The 17828-nt window shown below is 35.7% G+C and overlaps 1 protein-coding gene across 2 annotated transcripts in view; it reads right to left on the bottom strand.

The window, feature by feature from the left end:
* Positions 1-17828, bottom strand: part of MACROD2 (mono-ADP ribosylhydrolase 2) — a 1974291-nt gene that overhangs the window by 1870152 nt on the left and 86311 nt on the right. The gene's annotated exons all lie outside the window — the stretch shown is intronic.

Raw genomic sequence — 17828 nt, 5'->3', positions numbered from 1 at the left:
TAAAGACACAGTGTGACGAGGTATCATAAGGCTGAAAGTAAGGTATCTGTGGAGCTGAGTTCCAGCCTGAAACTTTGAGGAAAACCTTCTTCCAAGCTCATTTCTGCTGACAGAATTTAATTCCACATGAAGGCAGAACCTACGCCCCTTGTTTACTTGCTGGCTAACAGGAAGGAGTCACCCTCAGCAACAAGAGGCTGAGGACTTGAGTATTTCAAGTCTAGTTCCTTTCCATATCGCCTCCTCAATGCAGCAAAGGCATGATGAATCCTCAAGTTTTTAAATTTTCTGACTTCCTCTATTATTACCAGTCAGAGAAAAACCCTTTTTAAAGGGTTAATGTAGACGGGAAGAGCAAGATGGGGGAACAATAGGAGACCTAAATTTTATCTGGTCCCAGGAATTCAGCCAGATAGTTATCAAACCATTCTGAACACCCACGACCTCAACAAGAGATCGAAGAAAAGAATAGCAGCAATTCTATGAAAAGCGACCACTTTCTGGAAGGTAAGATGTGCAGAGAAGTGAATTCGAGGCGATATTTGGTAAGATAGAGAGCGGGGCAGGGAGCTCCCATCCACTGGCTACCAGCAACTGATAGAGCAACAGAGCACAAAATCAGAACTTTTAGAAGCAGAGCTATCCACTACCACCACTGCTATTCAACATAGTACTAGAAGTCTTACCCTCAGCAATCAGACAACAGACAACACACAACAGAAAGAAATAATGGACATCTGAATCAGCAAAGAAGTCAAACTCTCACTCTTTGTAGATTATATGATACTTTATGTGGAAAACCCAAGACTCCACTCCAAAACTGCTAGAACTCATACAGGAATTCAGTAAAGTGTCACGATATAAAATCAATGCACAGAGATCAGCTGCATTTCTATACACCAACAGCAAGACAGAAGAAAGAGAAATTAAGGAGTTGATCCCATTTACAGTGCACCCAAAACCATACGATACCTAGGAATAAACCTAACCAAGGAGGCAAAGAATCTGCACTCAGAAAACTATAAAGTACTCATGAAAGAGATTGAGGAAGACACAAAGAAATGGGAAAACGTCCCATGCTCATGGATTGGAAGAACAAATATTGTCAAAAATGTCTATGCTACCCAAAGCAATCTACACATTTAATGCAATTCCCTATCAAAATACCATTAACTTTTTTCAAAGAAATGAAACAAATAATCTTAAAATTTATATGGAACCAGGAAAGACCTCGAATAGCCAGAGGAATGTTCAAAAAGAAAGCCAAAGTTGGTGGCACCACAATTCCAGACTTCAGGCTCTATTACAAAGTTTAATCATCAAGACAGTATGGTACTAGCACAAAAACGGACACACAGATCAGTGGAACAGAGCAGAGAGCCGAGAAATGGACCCTCAACTCTATGGTCAACTAATCTTCGACAAAGCACTAAAGAATGTCCAATGGAAAAAAGTCTTTTCAACAAATGGTATTGGGAAAATTGGACAGCCACATGCAGAAGAATGAAACTGGACCATTTCCTTATACCATACACAAAAATAGACTCAAAATGGGTGAAAGACCTCAAAATGACACAGGAATCCATCAAAATCCGGAGAACACAGGCTACAACCTCTTTGACCTCAGCTGCAGTGACTTCTTCCCAGAAACACTGCCAAAGGAAAGGGAAGCAAGGGTAAAAATGAACTATTGGGATTTCATCAAAATCAAAAGCTTTTGCACAGCAAAGGAAAAAGCCAACAAAACCAAAAGACAAGTGACAGAACAGGAGAAGATATTGGCAAATAACATATCAGATAAAGGACTAGTATCCAAAATCTATAAAGAATTTATTAAACTTAACACCCACAAAACAAACAATTCAATCAAGAAATGGGCAGAAAACATGAACAGACATTCCTGCAAAGAAGACATCCAAATGGCCAAAAGACACAAGAAAAAGTACTCAACATCTGGAGAAAGGGGAGCCTTCCTACACTGTTGGTGGGAATGCAAGCTGGTGCAACCACTCTGGAAGACAGTATGAAGGTTCCTCAAAAAGCTGAAAGTAGAGCTACCCTATGACCCAGCAATTGCACTACTGCGTTTTTACTCCAAAGATACAATCATAGTGATCTGAAGGGGCACACACAACCCAGTATTTATAGCAGTGATGTCCATAATAGCCAAACACTGGAAAGAGCCTAGATGTCCATCAATAGATGAATGGATAAAGATGATGTGGTATATGCGTATGTACACACACACACACAAACATACATACATGCATACATACATACATGTGGAATACTATGCAGCCATCAAAAATGAAATCTTGCCATTTGCAACAATGTGGATGGAACTAGAGGATATTAAACTAAGCAAAATAAGTCAGCCAGAAAAAGACAATTATCATATGCTCTGACTCATATGAGGAATTTGGGAAGCAAGACAGGATCACAGGAAGAGGGAGGGGGAAAATGAAACAAGAAGAAACCAGAGAGGGAGACCAACCATAAGAGACTCTTAATCTCAGGAAACAAACTGAGGGTTGTTAAAGTAGAGGGGCGTGGGAGGGATGAGGTAGCTGGGTGATGGACATTGGGGAGGGTATGTGAGTGCTGTGAATTGTGTAAGACAGATGAATCAAGACCTGTACCCTGAAACAAAAATACACTATATGTTAATAAAAAATAATTTTAAAAAGGGCTAATGTAGGAAAAAGCTAATAAAATTTTAAAAATAAAGGGCTAATGTGGTCTTGATTACTGTGTAGCATCAGACCCATCCTGATAATCTCCTCTTCTCAAAGCCAATTCCACCAAATAATATAACCTAACCTTTAGAGTAAAATCTATCAAATTTACAGTCCCAGTAATTATTTGGAGCATGTATAGAGGGGGAGGGAATATTAAAAATCTTGAGCAACATCTTAGAATTCTGCCTACCACTATTATATGAGGAAATTATACAACTAGGTGAAAAATATACTTCAAGATACCAAACATATATGAGAACATAAAATGGGCAAACAAGGCCCATGAAAGAACAGAATCTTTTGGAAAATATTTTGATGAGAGAAAGCAAAAGTCATATAGTTGTTAATACCCCTTGAATTGGGCATTCCATACCATTCCTGAAAATATAATCCCCGCAAAAAAAATCACAAGAAAGAAAAAGCAATGACATGAATATGCCAGCCTCTTCTGGGTTTTCCTAGTACCACAGACACAACTCTAGAACAGCAATTTCAAACACTTTGAGCATCAATCCAAAAACTGTCTTATTCATCCTTCCATTCACAGACTCTAGAATGGTATCTGCACTCTACAAATATTTGTTGAGTGCCTACTATGTGACCATCACTGAGTTAGTCATCAAGACACAAAATTGTATAATCCATGCTCTGATATACTTCATTTCTCATAATTTTTATTTTAAAAAACTTATATAATATCAAAAGTTCTATACTCAATGTATATATAAAGTGCTAGGATCACAAAAGTCAAGAGAAATGAAGGATCATTGAGCCAGGACTTTAAAACTAAGTGGAATTCACCAGAAAGACAAAGCAGATGGGAAAATGGGGAGTTACAGAGAAAAAGAAGTAGAGAATATATTATGTAACCATTTAAAATTATAATTATGAACTGTATAAAACCATATGAAGAAAGTTTTTATTAAGTGGAAAATTCTGTGTACCAAAATAAATCTGGGTTCTAATCAAAAATATTCCCCCCAAAATATGTATAAGTAAATCAAAACAGGAAAAAAAACCCATAGTTTCTTAGAAAGTAGTATAAGTGATAATTTATATCCTCTTATTTTTTAAAATATTTTTTAGAGATTTATTTATTTTAGAGAAAGAGAGAGAGCACAGTAGTGGGGGAAGCAGGGGCAGAGGGAGAAAGACTCTCAAGCAGACTCCCCACTGAGCATAGAGCCTGACGTGGGGCTTGATCTCACAACCCTGAGATCACGACCTGTGATCTGCTCCATCATGGCACCCTCCTCTTATTTTATTTATATTATTATGCATATAATTTGTGCTTCCAAAGAAATTTTAAATGAAAAGAAAGAATTCACATTAAAAAATTTTAAAATCTACCATTTGAGGGAGTCCTGCTAACTGATAGCAAAAAGAAAACATTTGATATCTGGGTCTATTTACCATCATTCTAACTAATGATCACAGGAAGCAACATACTCAACCATTCGTTAGCTCTACAAACAGCTCCTGAGACTAACAACAGGCCATAGTGGAAGGCACTGAAGATACCTACATGGGAAACAGTCCCTGCCCTTAGAAAGCTCTTGATCAGATGAAACACTATAGTGAGATTACATTTGTTAATTGTATTTTAATAATTCTCAAGAAGATAAAATTCTCTAAATAATAGTTCATTTCATGGGTAGAAGCCTCATTGTGACAGAATGAGTCACAATGAGGCCTCTGCCTCACAGAAGCCTCACTTCTTAGGCAGTGAGCTGTCTCACTATACCAGTGAGACTGTCAACTATACCAGTGGCAACTGGGATAAGACTTGTCACTGCTTCCAAGCAGCTGTCTTCCCAAGACTCACAAATCAGATCAACCTGATTCTTAAATGACATAATTTCTATTAGAATGCAGAGCAATCTAGTCAAGGCTACCCATTATGGCTCAGTAAATTTACAAATCTAGTATTTTGGCTTACTAACAGGGTGGCTGTTTCATGGTTGAAGAATAATGTTTGAAAGCCTGATAATTCCAACACAAATTTATTTACTGGATCTCAATTTTCATAAAGAAAAACCAGGATCACTACAACCCGTGTATTTCTATTTTGTATTTTACTTTACCTTTTTTTCTGATCTTTATTTCTATTCTTATCATGGGTGGCTACATGTAGCACTGAAGAAAAATATAAGACTCAATTTTAATTCAAACTTCTGGAACTATTAGAAGAATTAAAAGCAACATATTGAAGAATTAAAAGTATTAAAGAACTTTTAAGAATTAAAATAATTCTTTTAAGAATTAAAAGCAACTATTATAAGAATTAAAAGCAATAACTTCTAATCAGTGAACTAACTGAGTCTTCACTGAGGTCATTTCTACTAGCTACCAAAAAAGTTTTTCAATCAAAAGGTATCTCCTTCCAAGCTGTAGTCTTTCTGTTAACATCACGATCCCCACCATATTTAATATTTATCAAACAATTTATAAAATGTACCAGGAACTGAACACCATACAAAGCACATACACACGTTAGCCCATTTTCTCCTCAAAGCTCCTCTATAATTAGAGATCTGAGGAACTGTTTAAGATCACACTGAAAATAAGATCCCTATCTTTCCAACTTCAGAACTCACCTCTTAACTATTAATTTCCTAGAGTTGCTATTAAAAAATTTGCCACAAGCTACATGGCCTATAAACAATATGCATGTATCCTCTCAGAGTCTGGAGACCAGAAGTCCAAAAGCAGTTTTCCTGAACAGAAACCAAGATGTCAGAAAGCCTGCCCTCCCTCTGTAGACTCCAGGGAGAAGTTCCTTGCCTTTTCCAGCTTCTGGTGGCTGCCAGCATTCCTTCTGTATGGCCATACCACTCCAATCTTCAAGGCTAGCATCTTCAGATCTCTCTCAGCTCCATCTTCACATTGCCTTCTCTTATGTGTGTAGTCAAATCTCAAGATCTTTAACTTTATTATACCAGCCATCTAAGGTAATACTCATAAACTCCAGGGATTAAGAGGTGGATATCTTTGGGGGGAGGAGTCTGTTTTTCAGCCTACCACAACTACTAAATTCTGCTGTTTCCCCAGGGTTTTTGGGTTTTTGGTGTTGTGATTAATCAGAGATAGTCCAGAAAGACAGCACAGGGAATAGTATATACTCTCCTTTGAGACAAGTTAGCCATGCAGAAAGATAAACCAAAGACTAGAGCCAATAAAGTAACACAAACATAAATATGGACACACACTGAAGGTCACCACAACTCAATTCTTTAGGCCCACACCAACATATGAAACCCAGTCTCCTTACTCCTTGTCCAGTGATATTTCCACAGGACCACAAACAAACCTTAAACCAATGTACCATTTCTTCAATAGGCCAGACTTTCTCATGTCTGGGGTCTTTTTTCATGCAATTTCTTATCCTTATGCCTACTAAAATGTTATTCTCAATGCTTTACCATCATACCTATAAAGTCTTTACTAACACCCACACTTACAATAATGACTCCTTCCTTGGCATTTGACTCATGTTTCTTCAATGCCACTTGTCGTTAGTCCTGCATTATATAGTACATATACATCCTCCTGGACAATATAAGGTCCTTCAGAACAAAGACTATCATCCCAATGTCTGGCAGAAAATTAGGTACAAATTTAACACAATATGCATTAGAAAGAAGGAAGGAAAGGAGAAAAGGATACAGTAAGAGGAAAATAAGGAGGAAAGGGACAGGAAGAGAAGGAAAAAGTAAATATTAAAGCACAATTGCTTTAAGAGAATGGAGGGAGATACAGCTCTTTCCAACACATATCTGTGATAGCACTGAAGAAAGATTTCAAAAATGTCTAAAAAAAGAGTACCAGAGAGCAAGTGCATGGACCTTTCTTTTCTTGGCCTGCTCTAAGCCCCATCATTTATGGAAATGATTCCCAAAAGAACCTCTACAGCAGGATGCCTATTAATTGGAGATTCCAAGGGCACCTCCCAGACCCACTGAATCTGAATCCTGGGGTACTAGAGGCTGGGAAACAGCATTTAAAACAAGCTTCTGGGTGATTCTGATGCCCACGAGAGTTTACTACAATCATTAGTCTAATAAGAAAGAAGAATAAAGTCAAACAATGCCCTGCAGATTTTTTTTTATTTTATTTTGGTTTGATTCCCCAAAACTAATACTGGACTCAATGACCATTTTCTCCTAACTTTAAAAATGAAAGTCCAGTTTCTACAATTACAAGGCACAGGTCTGCAATATGTTCCAGGGAAAAATGCCAAAGACTCCTCAAGGGGATTTGGGAAAGGTGCCAGGATGATTCAACACTGAGCCCCTCTAGATTATGAAGATATTACTTTAATCAGCCTGGTCACAAGAATGATAGCCACAATTTGCCTGACACATCCAATCAATGACAGCATTATGCCAGTTTGAGGTTTTCTGTCATCCCAATTATTTTTCACTGACTTAAATTCTTTTTGAATGTGCTACACAGCTTGAGAAATTATAAGGAATTCCCTGGTGTTCCCTCCTAGAGTTATATCATAGATTTTATTGATCTTGTGTTCTATTCCTCATTCCTCAAATTCCTTCTTAGAAATGATTTGTTACCAGTCTTCCTCAATCTTCTTATAAAGTGTAACAGTTCATGCCAGTATGCAACTAATCTCCTCTAACACTTCATCCCCATCACCTTATCAGAGCTAGAAATGCCTAGAGAAGATGACATCCGAGGAGGCGGCTCCTGTCCCCAGGCTGTGGACAATCAATCAACTTTTATTGTGTTGTTTCGTCATTTTTACAGGACACATTTGCTTTTCAAGGATCAATATTCAATTTAACTTTCTATCCATTATAAATCAAGTTTTCAAAAAGTGAACAAAATGTGTTTCTGACTTTGAGGATATTTTAAACCATAGCCAGGTCCTAAGCCAAGTCCCATTAATGAGGCTTATCCTTGCAAATCCTAAGCAGAGTCAGAGTGTGACGGATGAGACCCAGGTTGCATTCTTTCCCTTCCTGAAAGAATATTGCTTTAATAGGTATTTTTAAATAAAAAGCCATAAATTAATCTAATTATAGAATGTATAAGTATCCAGAAGATGTGAGCCTTAAAGAAATAATTTCTTTTGCTCATTATTTCTTGCTATGGATGCTTTCAAACCCATTAAGATCAGTAATTTTTATATATGTAAAGACAGAATTACATTCACAGGATTATTTAACACTTTTATTAATTATTTCACCAATAAATTAAAATTAACAATTTGTTCATTTAACCTAGAATTTTCTTACATAAACAAATAAACCTTAATTAACTGTCATGATATACTATTAAATGGTAGCACCATCTACACATTTTAAGGAGGACTTAAACACAAATGGAATCATAAGAGAAAACCTATTTTATGCACTTAAAATAATTTATTTCTAAATGTCCTCACAAAGCTTATGCAGGTCTCTTAAACCCCATGGACTGGACATGTTTCTGAATTAATTTCCACTTGGAAACCTATGGGATGAAAATTCTAACTGTGTGATAAATTAAGTTGCCAAGCAAAATGGATTAGCGATCAGTGAAATTGCCTGATAAACTGTCAGATCCATTTTGGATTGGGATTCATCCTCTTTCTCCACCTGTTCATTAAGCTCCAAGTTCATGGCAACTCTAGTGACTGATTGCACATTAACAAGCTGTTTATGTGGGGAGGTGTAGCTAGCCTAGTCAACATTCCTTTACTTACACATTTATTTAAACATAATTCTCTGGTAATTTATTCTGTTCACAAACCCAATGTGGAAAAATATACCTTTATCCCAAAGTTTAATTTTAGATACAACAGAGATGTGATGTGTCATAAAATTAAAACTTAACAAAGTAAATCAGATTGTATCTCAAGGTCAAAAGAAGCCTGGGAAACTTCATGCCATAAATCTGTTTCTTCAAACAGTTACAAAAGTGAAAGGAATAGTGAAAAAGCAGCTGATAAAATGCCAAAATAAAATATTTATTTTTGTCCTTAATTTAGAGAAAACATTGGCTGCTTCTCTAACGAGAAAGCTAAACCAGCTAAGAATGTTGAAAAATATTCTCAACCTTTCTTTCTTATCAAAATGGCCCAAATCTTCCTTTATATTACACCCAAGTTTAATAAACCACTTGTCAATCAAAATGCACAAAATCTGAGCTATAAATAAGATTATTCTTCCTACTCAATTACCACCATTGCCTTTTTCCTTTTTAAGTATATAGAATTAATTTCATAAAGGGACTATTCACTAAATTCAAAGTTAATAAAAATCATTAAGTTCTCTGAAACTGAAGTTTAATAGATTTAAATTTCATTCAAATATGAGGATGTCTAGTTTCTACTGATAAGCTAATTTTCTCCAATATTACTTATGTAGCCTAATTTTATGTGAATTAATGATTGGAATTAGAAATCAATGTCACTTTTCCCTTTCCCTACACATATAAAGAAGACCTTAATTGAAAAAAAATTAAATTAATAGCCAAATGATTATAACTGCACTGAGACAAAAGAACAGAATGAATATCATCTAGATGCTTTTGAACCCATAAATAGAAACTCCCCAAAAGTCACAAAGAAGTAATTTTTAGAAATTAAGCCAACATGTATATATAACAAAATATACATTTCCTTACTTAAAATTAATAGAGTATACACCAAAAACATTTAAATTTTACTGTATAATTTCAAAAACAAAAAGAACATGGAGAATTCCAAATAAAGTTTATAAGAGCATTAGATAGCGCCTAGGCCTTATGAAATGTAATTTAGCACCATTATAAAGTTCAGCTCTTACTTAGATTTAACTATAACCAATTTCTGACAAGTCATGCAATTATAAGAATTGAACTATGGCAGAGGGTAATCATATTTATTGTTAGCTACTGAATTAGCATCCACTTCCCCATGCCCCTTCTTCTAATGTAGGCACAGCTGTTTATGCTCCGAGGGGACTGGTTCCATCCATCCCCCACAGTCTCAGTTCAATTGGCTCAATCCACATGGAAAGTAGCATTGAGACAGTTTAGTCCAGCTTCTGAAGCTGCAGATCTTTTCTGCAAGGTCAAGACCCTCTTTACAAAACAGAAGTATTCCAGCTTAAATGGCACCTCTGAAATTCCACACATTCTAGCCGCAGGGGTAGGCTCTGATATTTTCTTGTCTAGAATAAAGGCTCCATTTTCAGAGAAACTATACTTGGTGACCATACCATAAAACATCCGCAGTGTCAAGTGCTATGCAAGATGCTAGGTACTGGGGCGCCTGGGTGGCTCAACCTCTGCCTTCAGCTCAGGTCATGGTCCCTGGGTCCTGGGATAGAGCCCCACATGGGGCTCTCTGCTTGGCGGGGAACCTGCTTCCTCCTCTCTCTCTGCCTGCCTCTCTGCCTACTTGTGATATCTGTCGGTCAAATAAATAAATAAAATCTAAAAAAAAAAAAAAATCCTTAAAAAAAAGATGCTAGGTACTACTTACTCTGAAAGTGAAATAAAGTGTTCCTCTTTTATTTTAAGGACTTTTAGTGCCTATCTCTCAACCTACCATCTTGAATTTCTGGAAGAGAAGCAGTGGCACGGACCTTAAGCTATTGGGTATCTCATTTGAGAAACACTCAGTACTCTACTCATCAGGCCTCTGACCAACCAACCTCAACCAATGTCTCCTGACTACCACCAGTAAGTTACCTTCTCAGTGCCAATAAAATTGTATAGGTAAAATCCTGCTTTCTTTTCAAAAACTACAGTCCTTTTCTTCAAAGAAATGGAAATTACAACAATGAAATACAATTCTGAGGCACAGTTTTTTAAAAATTCATACCCATACTTGAGAGATATAAACTCATTTAACCTCTCAGAGCTATTTGGTTACATACATCAAAGTATAAAAACATACATACCCCCAAAAAGGTTAATTTAAAAAAAAAAAAAAACTTTCATACTCCCATTATTTCACTTCAAAGACTTTACTCCAAGGAAGTAATCAAAGATTTTTACAAAGATTTATCTACTAGGATGTTTGTCTCAGCCTGTTTATAACAGTAAAAAACTTGAAAGTAATCTAAATTTCCTACATTGAGAGAGTAGTTAAATAAATATTAGGTGTATATAATATAATATATATTATATATAATTGTATAATATATTAAAATAATGCAGCTATTTAAAATGACACAAAATGGGGCACCTGGGTAGCTCAGTGGGTTAAAGCCTCTGAGTTTCATCCTTTGAGTTTCATCTATTTTTGAACCTTTTAGCAGAATAACCCTACATATTAAATAGTAACAGAGTCCTCAAAGGACCTGAGAGACTAAAATTTCAAAAAAAAATTCAGAAAGTGGCAGTGGTTGCTTGGGCATTTGTTTCATGTTTTGAGATGTTTTTTTCCTTCGATGAATTCTTCAGGGTACTTAGGGAAGTGTACAGTTTGTTTGTCACACCTACTGGTCAACTGGATTTTAAAAACATACTATTAAAGATTTTGTTGGAGCTGATTACAAAAGGAATATACTGTAATATTTTAAACAGTGAAATATAATATATAAAGAAGGATAAAATATATTTTTTCATTTTAGTTTTATGCTTCAGATTCTTTCAATTTGTAGATGTATTTTGAATTTTACAAACTACTGCTCAAGTTTTTTGTTTTTTTAAGTATTAAGATCATTTTTATGTCATTTTACTTTTTAAATTTTTATTTATTTTTTTAAAGATTTTTATTTATTTGGCAGACAGATCACAAATAGGCAGAGAGGCAGGCAGAGAGAGAGGAGGAAGCAGGTTCCCCGTCGAGCAGAGAGCCCGATGCAGGGCTCAATTCCAGGACCCTGGGATCATGACCTGAGCAGAAGACAGACGCTTAACGACTGAGCCGCCCAGTTACCCCTCCATGTTTTTTAAAATTTTAACTTTTTTAAAGATTTTATTTCTTGGGGCGCCTGGGTGGCTCAGTGGTTTACAGCGTCTGCCTTCGGCTCAGGTCATGATCTAGGGGTCCTGGGATCGAGCCCCGCATCGGGCTCTCTGCTCAGCAAGGAGCCTGCTTCCCCCCTCTCTCTCTCTGCCTGCCTCTCTGCCTACTCGTGGTCTCTGTCTGTCAAATAAATCTTAAAAAATATATATATTTTATTTCTTTATTTTAGAGAAAGAGCAAGAACAGAGGGAGAAAGACAAGCAGACAACACAAGGCCTGATCCCAGGACTTTCATGCTCATATTCCTAACCAGGTTATCCATTAGACATTTGTTTTTTTAATTGAGAAAGATTAATTTTTTAATTGAGAAAGATTATTATTATTATTATAACAAAAGTAAACTTTTGTCATATACGTTGCTAATATTCCTTTCCAATTTGACATTTAATTTTCAAGTATTTTTATGGCATGACTTTCTCTTGAAACATTCAAGAATATTTAAGTTGTCAAATTCTTCAGTATTTTTCTTATTGGTTTCTTTCTTTCGATTGAATTCAGAATGGTTTTTCCCACCAAAGGTAAGACACATAGCTCCTTATGTTTTCTTCTGCCTTTTAAATGGTTTCTTTAATCTATATTAAACTCCATACAGAATTTATATTCATGAAAGGTGTGAGATAGTGATGTACATTTTTTTAATTATTACAGCTTTCACATATGTACTTTAATTTGGGATTGTGTGACTCTTCCCCCAACCTGCCATTTTTCTGCCTTTTTAGGTATTTCTGGGCGAATCTCATTCTTTTATTCTATCAGATAAATTTTAGAATGATTTCAACAATTTCAAAAACAAAACAAAAAACAAAATTACTATCAGAACAAAATCCCAAAAATATCAATGGAATTTTGATTAGAAATTTAGGTTATTCCAGGAGTTCTGACATCTTTAACATACTACATCTTCCTGTTTAGGAATGGTGATGGTTGTTAGATTTATTTAAATCTCTTTTTCTCAGTATACCTCAGAAATCCTATTTTCTCTCTATCCTCACACGACATAATGGGAACACACTGTGATCCTTATAGCTGGAAGCTCACACTTAAACCTGCAACCACTATTGAGAATACATCTCAAAAAATGGTTCTTCCCACACTCATCTATTCAAACATATCTCCAAGGTTAGCTGAATGATGGCTATCCACAGTGGTGATTTTGAAACTTTTCAGCAGTTTCTAGCATAGATAGAAGGGGAAGTGAAGGGAGTGGGTGATGTACAGTAATTGTTTCCCCTTTGCCTATATACAGATATTTATTCACAAAAATACACGCATACACACAAAAATAAGTTAGAATGTTCACTAAAGTACTAATAATCCCAAACTGGAATTTACTGAAATGCTCATCAATAGTAGCCTGGACAGATAAATTATGGCATATTCACAAAATGAAATATTATATAACAAGATAAATTTTACATTCATAATGGTGAGCCAAAAGAGCCAAATATTGAAGAATATATATCATATGGTTCCATTCATATAAAATACAAAAAAAGATAAAACTAACCTATACTACTAGAAGCCAGGACAAAAAATATACTAGTATTCACTACAAAATATACTAGTATTCACTATAAAATATTAGGGTACTAAGGGCTCTTTCAAAGTACTAATAATGTTCTGCTTTTTTATCTGGATGGAGTTTCATTGGGCTATACATGTATGTGTGTGTTTATGTCTATTACTGCCCAACAATATGTTAAAAGAAAAACATAGAATACAGAAATTCAATAAGGAATAAAACTTAAGTGCTTCACTAGTAGAGATGAAATTTATATTGAATCAAGCAGTTGCTGTCAATTGTCCTAAAATATTTCTGAGGGTAAATGAATCTATTTTCTCAATGATTTGGAATCTAATTTCAAATATCTCTTATTTAGGTTTTACCAAATGAATATATAACATTAATTTTAAGTAACTGGAGATGAATGTTTAAGGAAACCTCTATAAAGTAAAATTTCTTCCATCATATGCAGTCCCAGTACCTGATTTACCTATGAAGATATTCATATATTCTATATCAACTTTTCTTTCAATTAAATTATACCTAGAGATTAAATTATTTGCTATCCAATTAGGTCACTATCTCAATTTTTGACACAATTATGACATTCACAATTAATACAGTAAAAACATATCACTAAAGAAAACTAAAACAGTTCTTCTGGGCCATTAGCTCATAAAAATTACCAAAAATATTATAGAAACTTGGCATTTAACATAGAGCCTCACAATTGGACAACTTTTCTTGGACAAAATTTAAGTAAACAGTATAATGGCTAAAGTTGCAAACACATAGGACAAATTCATTTAATAGGTAATATCTGTGCATAAGACTTGAAAAACATGCACAGTTACCTTGTGACCTTAATAGGGAAAAATCAGTTTTCTGATTTATGACTAAGCAGTGTAATTCTGCTACCATTTACTGAGTGTGTCTATATTCTAGGCATTATTATGTGAACTGCTTTGTATACATTATCTCTTTTTATTTTCACAACAGCCCTGAGAAGCAGGCCCTATTATTATCTTCATTTTACCAATGAACAAACTAAGGCTCAAAAAAACTTACTGGAGGTCAGTTGGTCAGGAAGTCAAAGAGACACATTTAAAATAATGATTGCCCTGACTCCAACCCTCCATGATTAACTACAATGTAAATGTACCTCTCCTTCACATGCTGGGATAGGGACAGGAAGAACTAAAATAAACAAATGAACCTTCTGCATTTTCCATTTTAAATAACCCTATTTATGGCAAACCGAATCTTTGCCCAAAGAGTTGGAGAGTTAACCAACTTTTTCATTATTTTGCCTGCAATCCCAAATGAATAACAATTATATCACCAACAAAATATTTCTGTAATTATGGTACAAGTAAAATGGTCTCTAATGATAAAATACTGAACCATAAATTAGATGAATGTATTCTCCTCCAAACTCTAGCAAAAACCAAAATGCTTTGACCAACAGGCTTAATACAAATTTATACAATGACATAGTCACAGTAAACAGATCATCCTATATACTGTTACATACAAAAACCTGTACATGAATTTTTATAGCAACTCTATTGGTTATGTCAAAATTCTGAAGAGAACCCAGAGGTCCTTCAGTGTGTGGATGGTTGGACAAACTTTGGTATATCCATGCAAGGGACTACTATTCAGCAATAAAAAGGAATGAACTCCTGATAGATGCAACAATCTGAATGGACCTCAAGGGCCTTATGTTTAGTGAAAAACATCAATCTCAAAAGGCTACATGCTGTATGAGTACACTGATGTAACATTCTTAAAAATGACAAAACTATAGAGATGAAGAATGGTAGGGGTGCAAGGAAAGGAGGGCAAAGAGGCGGGTGCCACTACAAAGGGAGTTCTTTTCAGGAAAATCAAACAGTTCTGTATCATGATTATGGTGATCACCATGCATCTGTACATGGGGTAAAGCTGCAGAGAACTATAGACACAAACACACACAAATGCAGGTTAAAAAATGGTGAAAATGGAATAAGGTCTACAATCTAGTTAATAATAATAGACCAATGTCAGTTTCCTGGTTTTGATATTGTATATTGTATGATGTCACCATTGGGGGGGCTTACACAGGTGAAGGTGAAAGATACATAGGACTCTCTGTACTGTCTTTGCAATTTCCTATAATTATTTCAACATAAAAAGTTTAAACAAACAAACAAAAAGTTTAAACAAAAAATGGCCCCGGGTATGAGAACCTGAATTTGAATCTGGGTCTGCCTAACTCTAAAACTTGTTGTTACTGCCCTATACACCCTACTGCCAATAAAATCTGTTTTATTAAATATACCAAATACATATTATTTCTTATGAAGAAGTATAAAAATTACACAGAAGGCTTATCCTAGGTCACATTTAAAGAAACCCAAGCAAGTCGAAAAGTATTTTATTAGGAAAAACTTTAACTATTAAATCATTTCATTTATGGCAGGTAAGCCTAGGTGTTCCAATGTACTAATATTAACATATGCATGGAAAGAGAATGTTGGAAGTTTGATAGAAAGTGATGTCTGGGCTGCTTTGGCACCATGACTGGGGGCATTGCCTCTCATTCTCCTCTCACCAGAGGCAGCTCTGGAATCTCCTGCCATGTTGCCTTGTTCACTTGAAAGATTAACAGCTGTTCCTCTTCTTACATACCAGGCAAACAAACTGCACAGCAGAAAGCTGTAAACAGAGTCATTACACTGTATATTTGGCATCTTTCTTCCATATACAGAGGAACTTCCTGATGAGGTTGCCCTTGTGAGATGTAGAACATGTCCAAATTGTAATATAATCTCAGCCAGACAGGTGACTAAAGTTGCCAAATGGTTTCTGGGAGTGAGTGAAAGTTGCTGCCTGCCTTCATATTAATTCATCAAACCCTTGTATACTATGTGGCAGCTATGAAAAAATTACACATACAGGCAAGGACAAGGTTTAAAATAGTGATGGGATGTTTTCCCATTAGTTGCATTCTCCTGCTTAGCACCATTTTATTCTGTTTCAATAAAAATTATCCCATAAATATTGTATTTATTGATCAAATAAATCATTTTTAAAATCAGGGCCACACTGATTCACTATGTCAAGTCCTCAATGTTGAGTGTGCTACTGGTTAGAGGTGCTTTGGAGCATATGGTTCAATTACATATAGTTCAATCTAACACATACACAGTATCAAGCATTTATTAAGAACATAATGGCATGACATTGCTTTGGAAGTTAACACAGAAGATGGAAAAGACACCAGTCTGTAGCCGTAAGGGGGAGATACACAGGTATACAGTTAGCAAAACCCAAGAAAAACCATAATTACTGCTATTATTAAGTGTGCTAAGATGGCCTATTCAGTGTTACGTTAATAACAAGAAAGACAAAACTCAAGAGAGAGGTCTTCAGGCATTTAAGAAGGAAATATGGGTCATTAATTGTATCCCACAGAGCAGAACTAGAATCAAAAGCTAGAAATTACAAGAACTTACAGAAAGGCTGTTGATATATAAATATATACATATACATATGTGTGTGTGTATATATAAATATATTTTTAAATTTTTTTGAAATTATAGCTCATACGTTTATAGAATTTAGGGCATAACAAATCATTAATAACTTAGTTACTATAGTAATCTTATAAAACCCCTGTATGGAGAGGAGTTCATGAGATCCCTTCAAAGTGCAGTCTTTTCCAGAGGTCCCACAGGTCAAAGAAAACCAGCTTGATACCCAGGGCCACAAATGAGCAGTCCACAGGGACTAGCTACAGGGGAGAGAGACTTACAGCCTAAGAGGTGATACGAGGACATAATTCTGTCCAAAAGAAATGATTCATATTGGGTAGAGATTAAATAACCAAGACATAGCCCCTCTCTTGAAGAGTTTTGTATTTTAGAGAGGTAACAGATGAGAAAGGAATTACAGAGGCGTTAGAAGAAAGAGAGAAACAGCTCTGAGTATAGCAAAGCAAATACAGTACAAAGCAACTGATAGCCAATTCTACAGAAATAACAAGCTGACTAGGCTTCCCAACTTCCTGTGGGATTGCCAAAACGATGCTATATTAATGTTCCAGTCTTCCATGAGACCCCTCTGTTCACCCACCAAGGCATGTTCCTACTATCCTGTGTGAATTTTTTCATCACCAAAGGGAACCTTGCGACAACGTTGAACTTTACATAAATCCTGTACTTCTAGAAAACAGGGACTGCCAAAAAATTACCCCTCACCCTTCTGTGTTTCAGGAAACAGCTTACAGCAAAGAACTACTCATGCCCATATGACAAATAAACCATGTGGATGGCTTCCTGTAACCTATGACAAGACCAAGAAACAGATCCTCCAAATTCCCATTCTTTCACTCATAAATGATTAACTGAACTGTCTGTCCCCATTGACCATTCTGGCTGGTCAATGGCTATTAACTGTAGTTGACCAAACTTCAGTCAGGCTTTTTTCCCCTCGGTCAAGCCTGTGGACTTTGATCCACCCATAAGCAATGCAAAGTGAACAACTCCTCTTGAACCACATCTCCCAAGAATCAGCTGACTTCAGGGAAGAATATTCTCTGATCAGCTCTCCAATCTTGCCACCAACTCATCCTAGTACC

This window comes from Mustela lutreola, chromosome 9, assembly GCF_030435805.1.
Source record: "Mustela lutreola isolate mMusLut2 chromosome 9, mMusLut2.pri, whole genome shotgun sequence".
In the NCBI taxonomy this organism is placed as follows: domain Eukaryota; kingdom Metazoa; phylum Chordata; class Mammalia; order Carnivora; family Mustelidae; genus Mustela; species Mustela lutreola.
The sequence above is the reverse complement of the archived record's forward strand: the minus strand, read 5'-3'. Positions and strand labels throughout refer to the sequence as shown.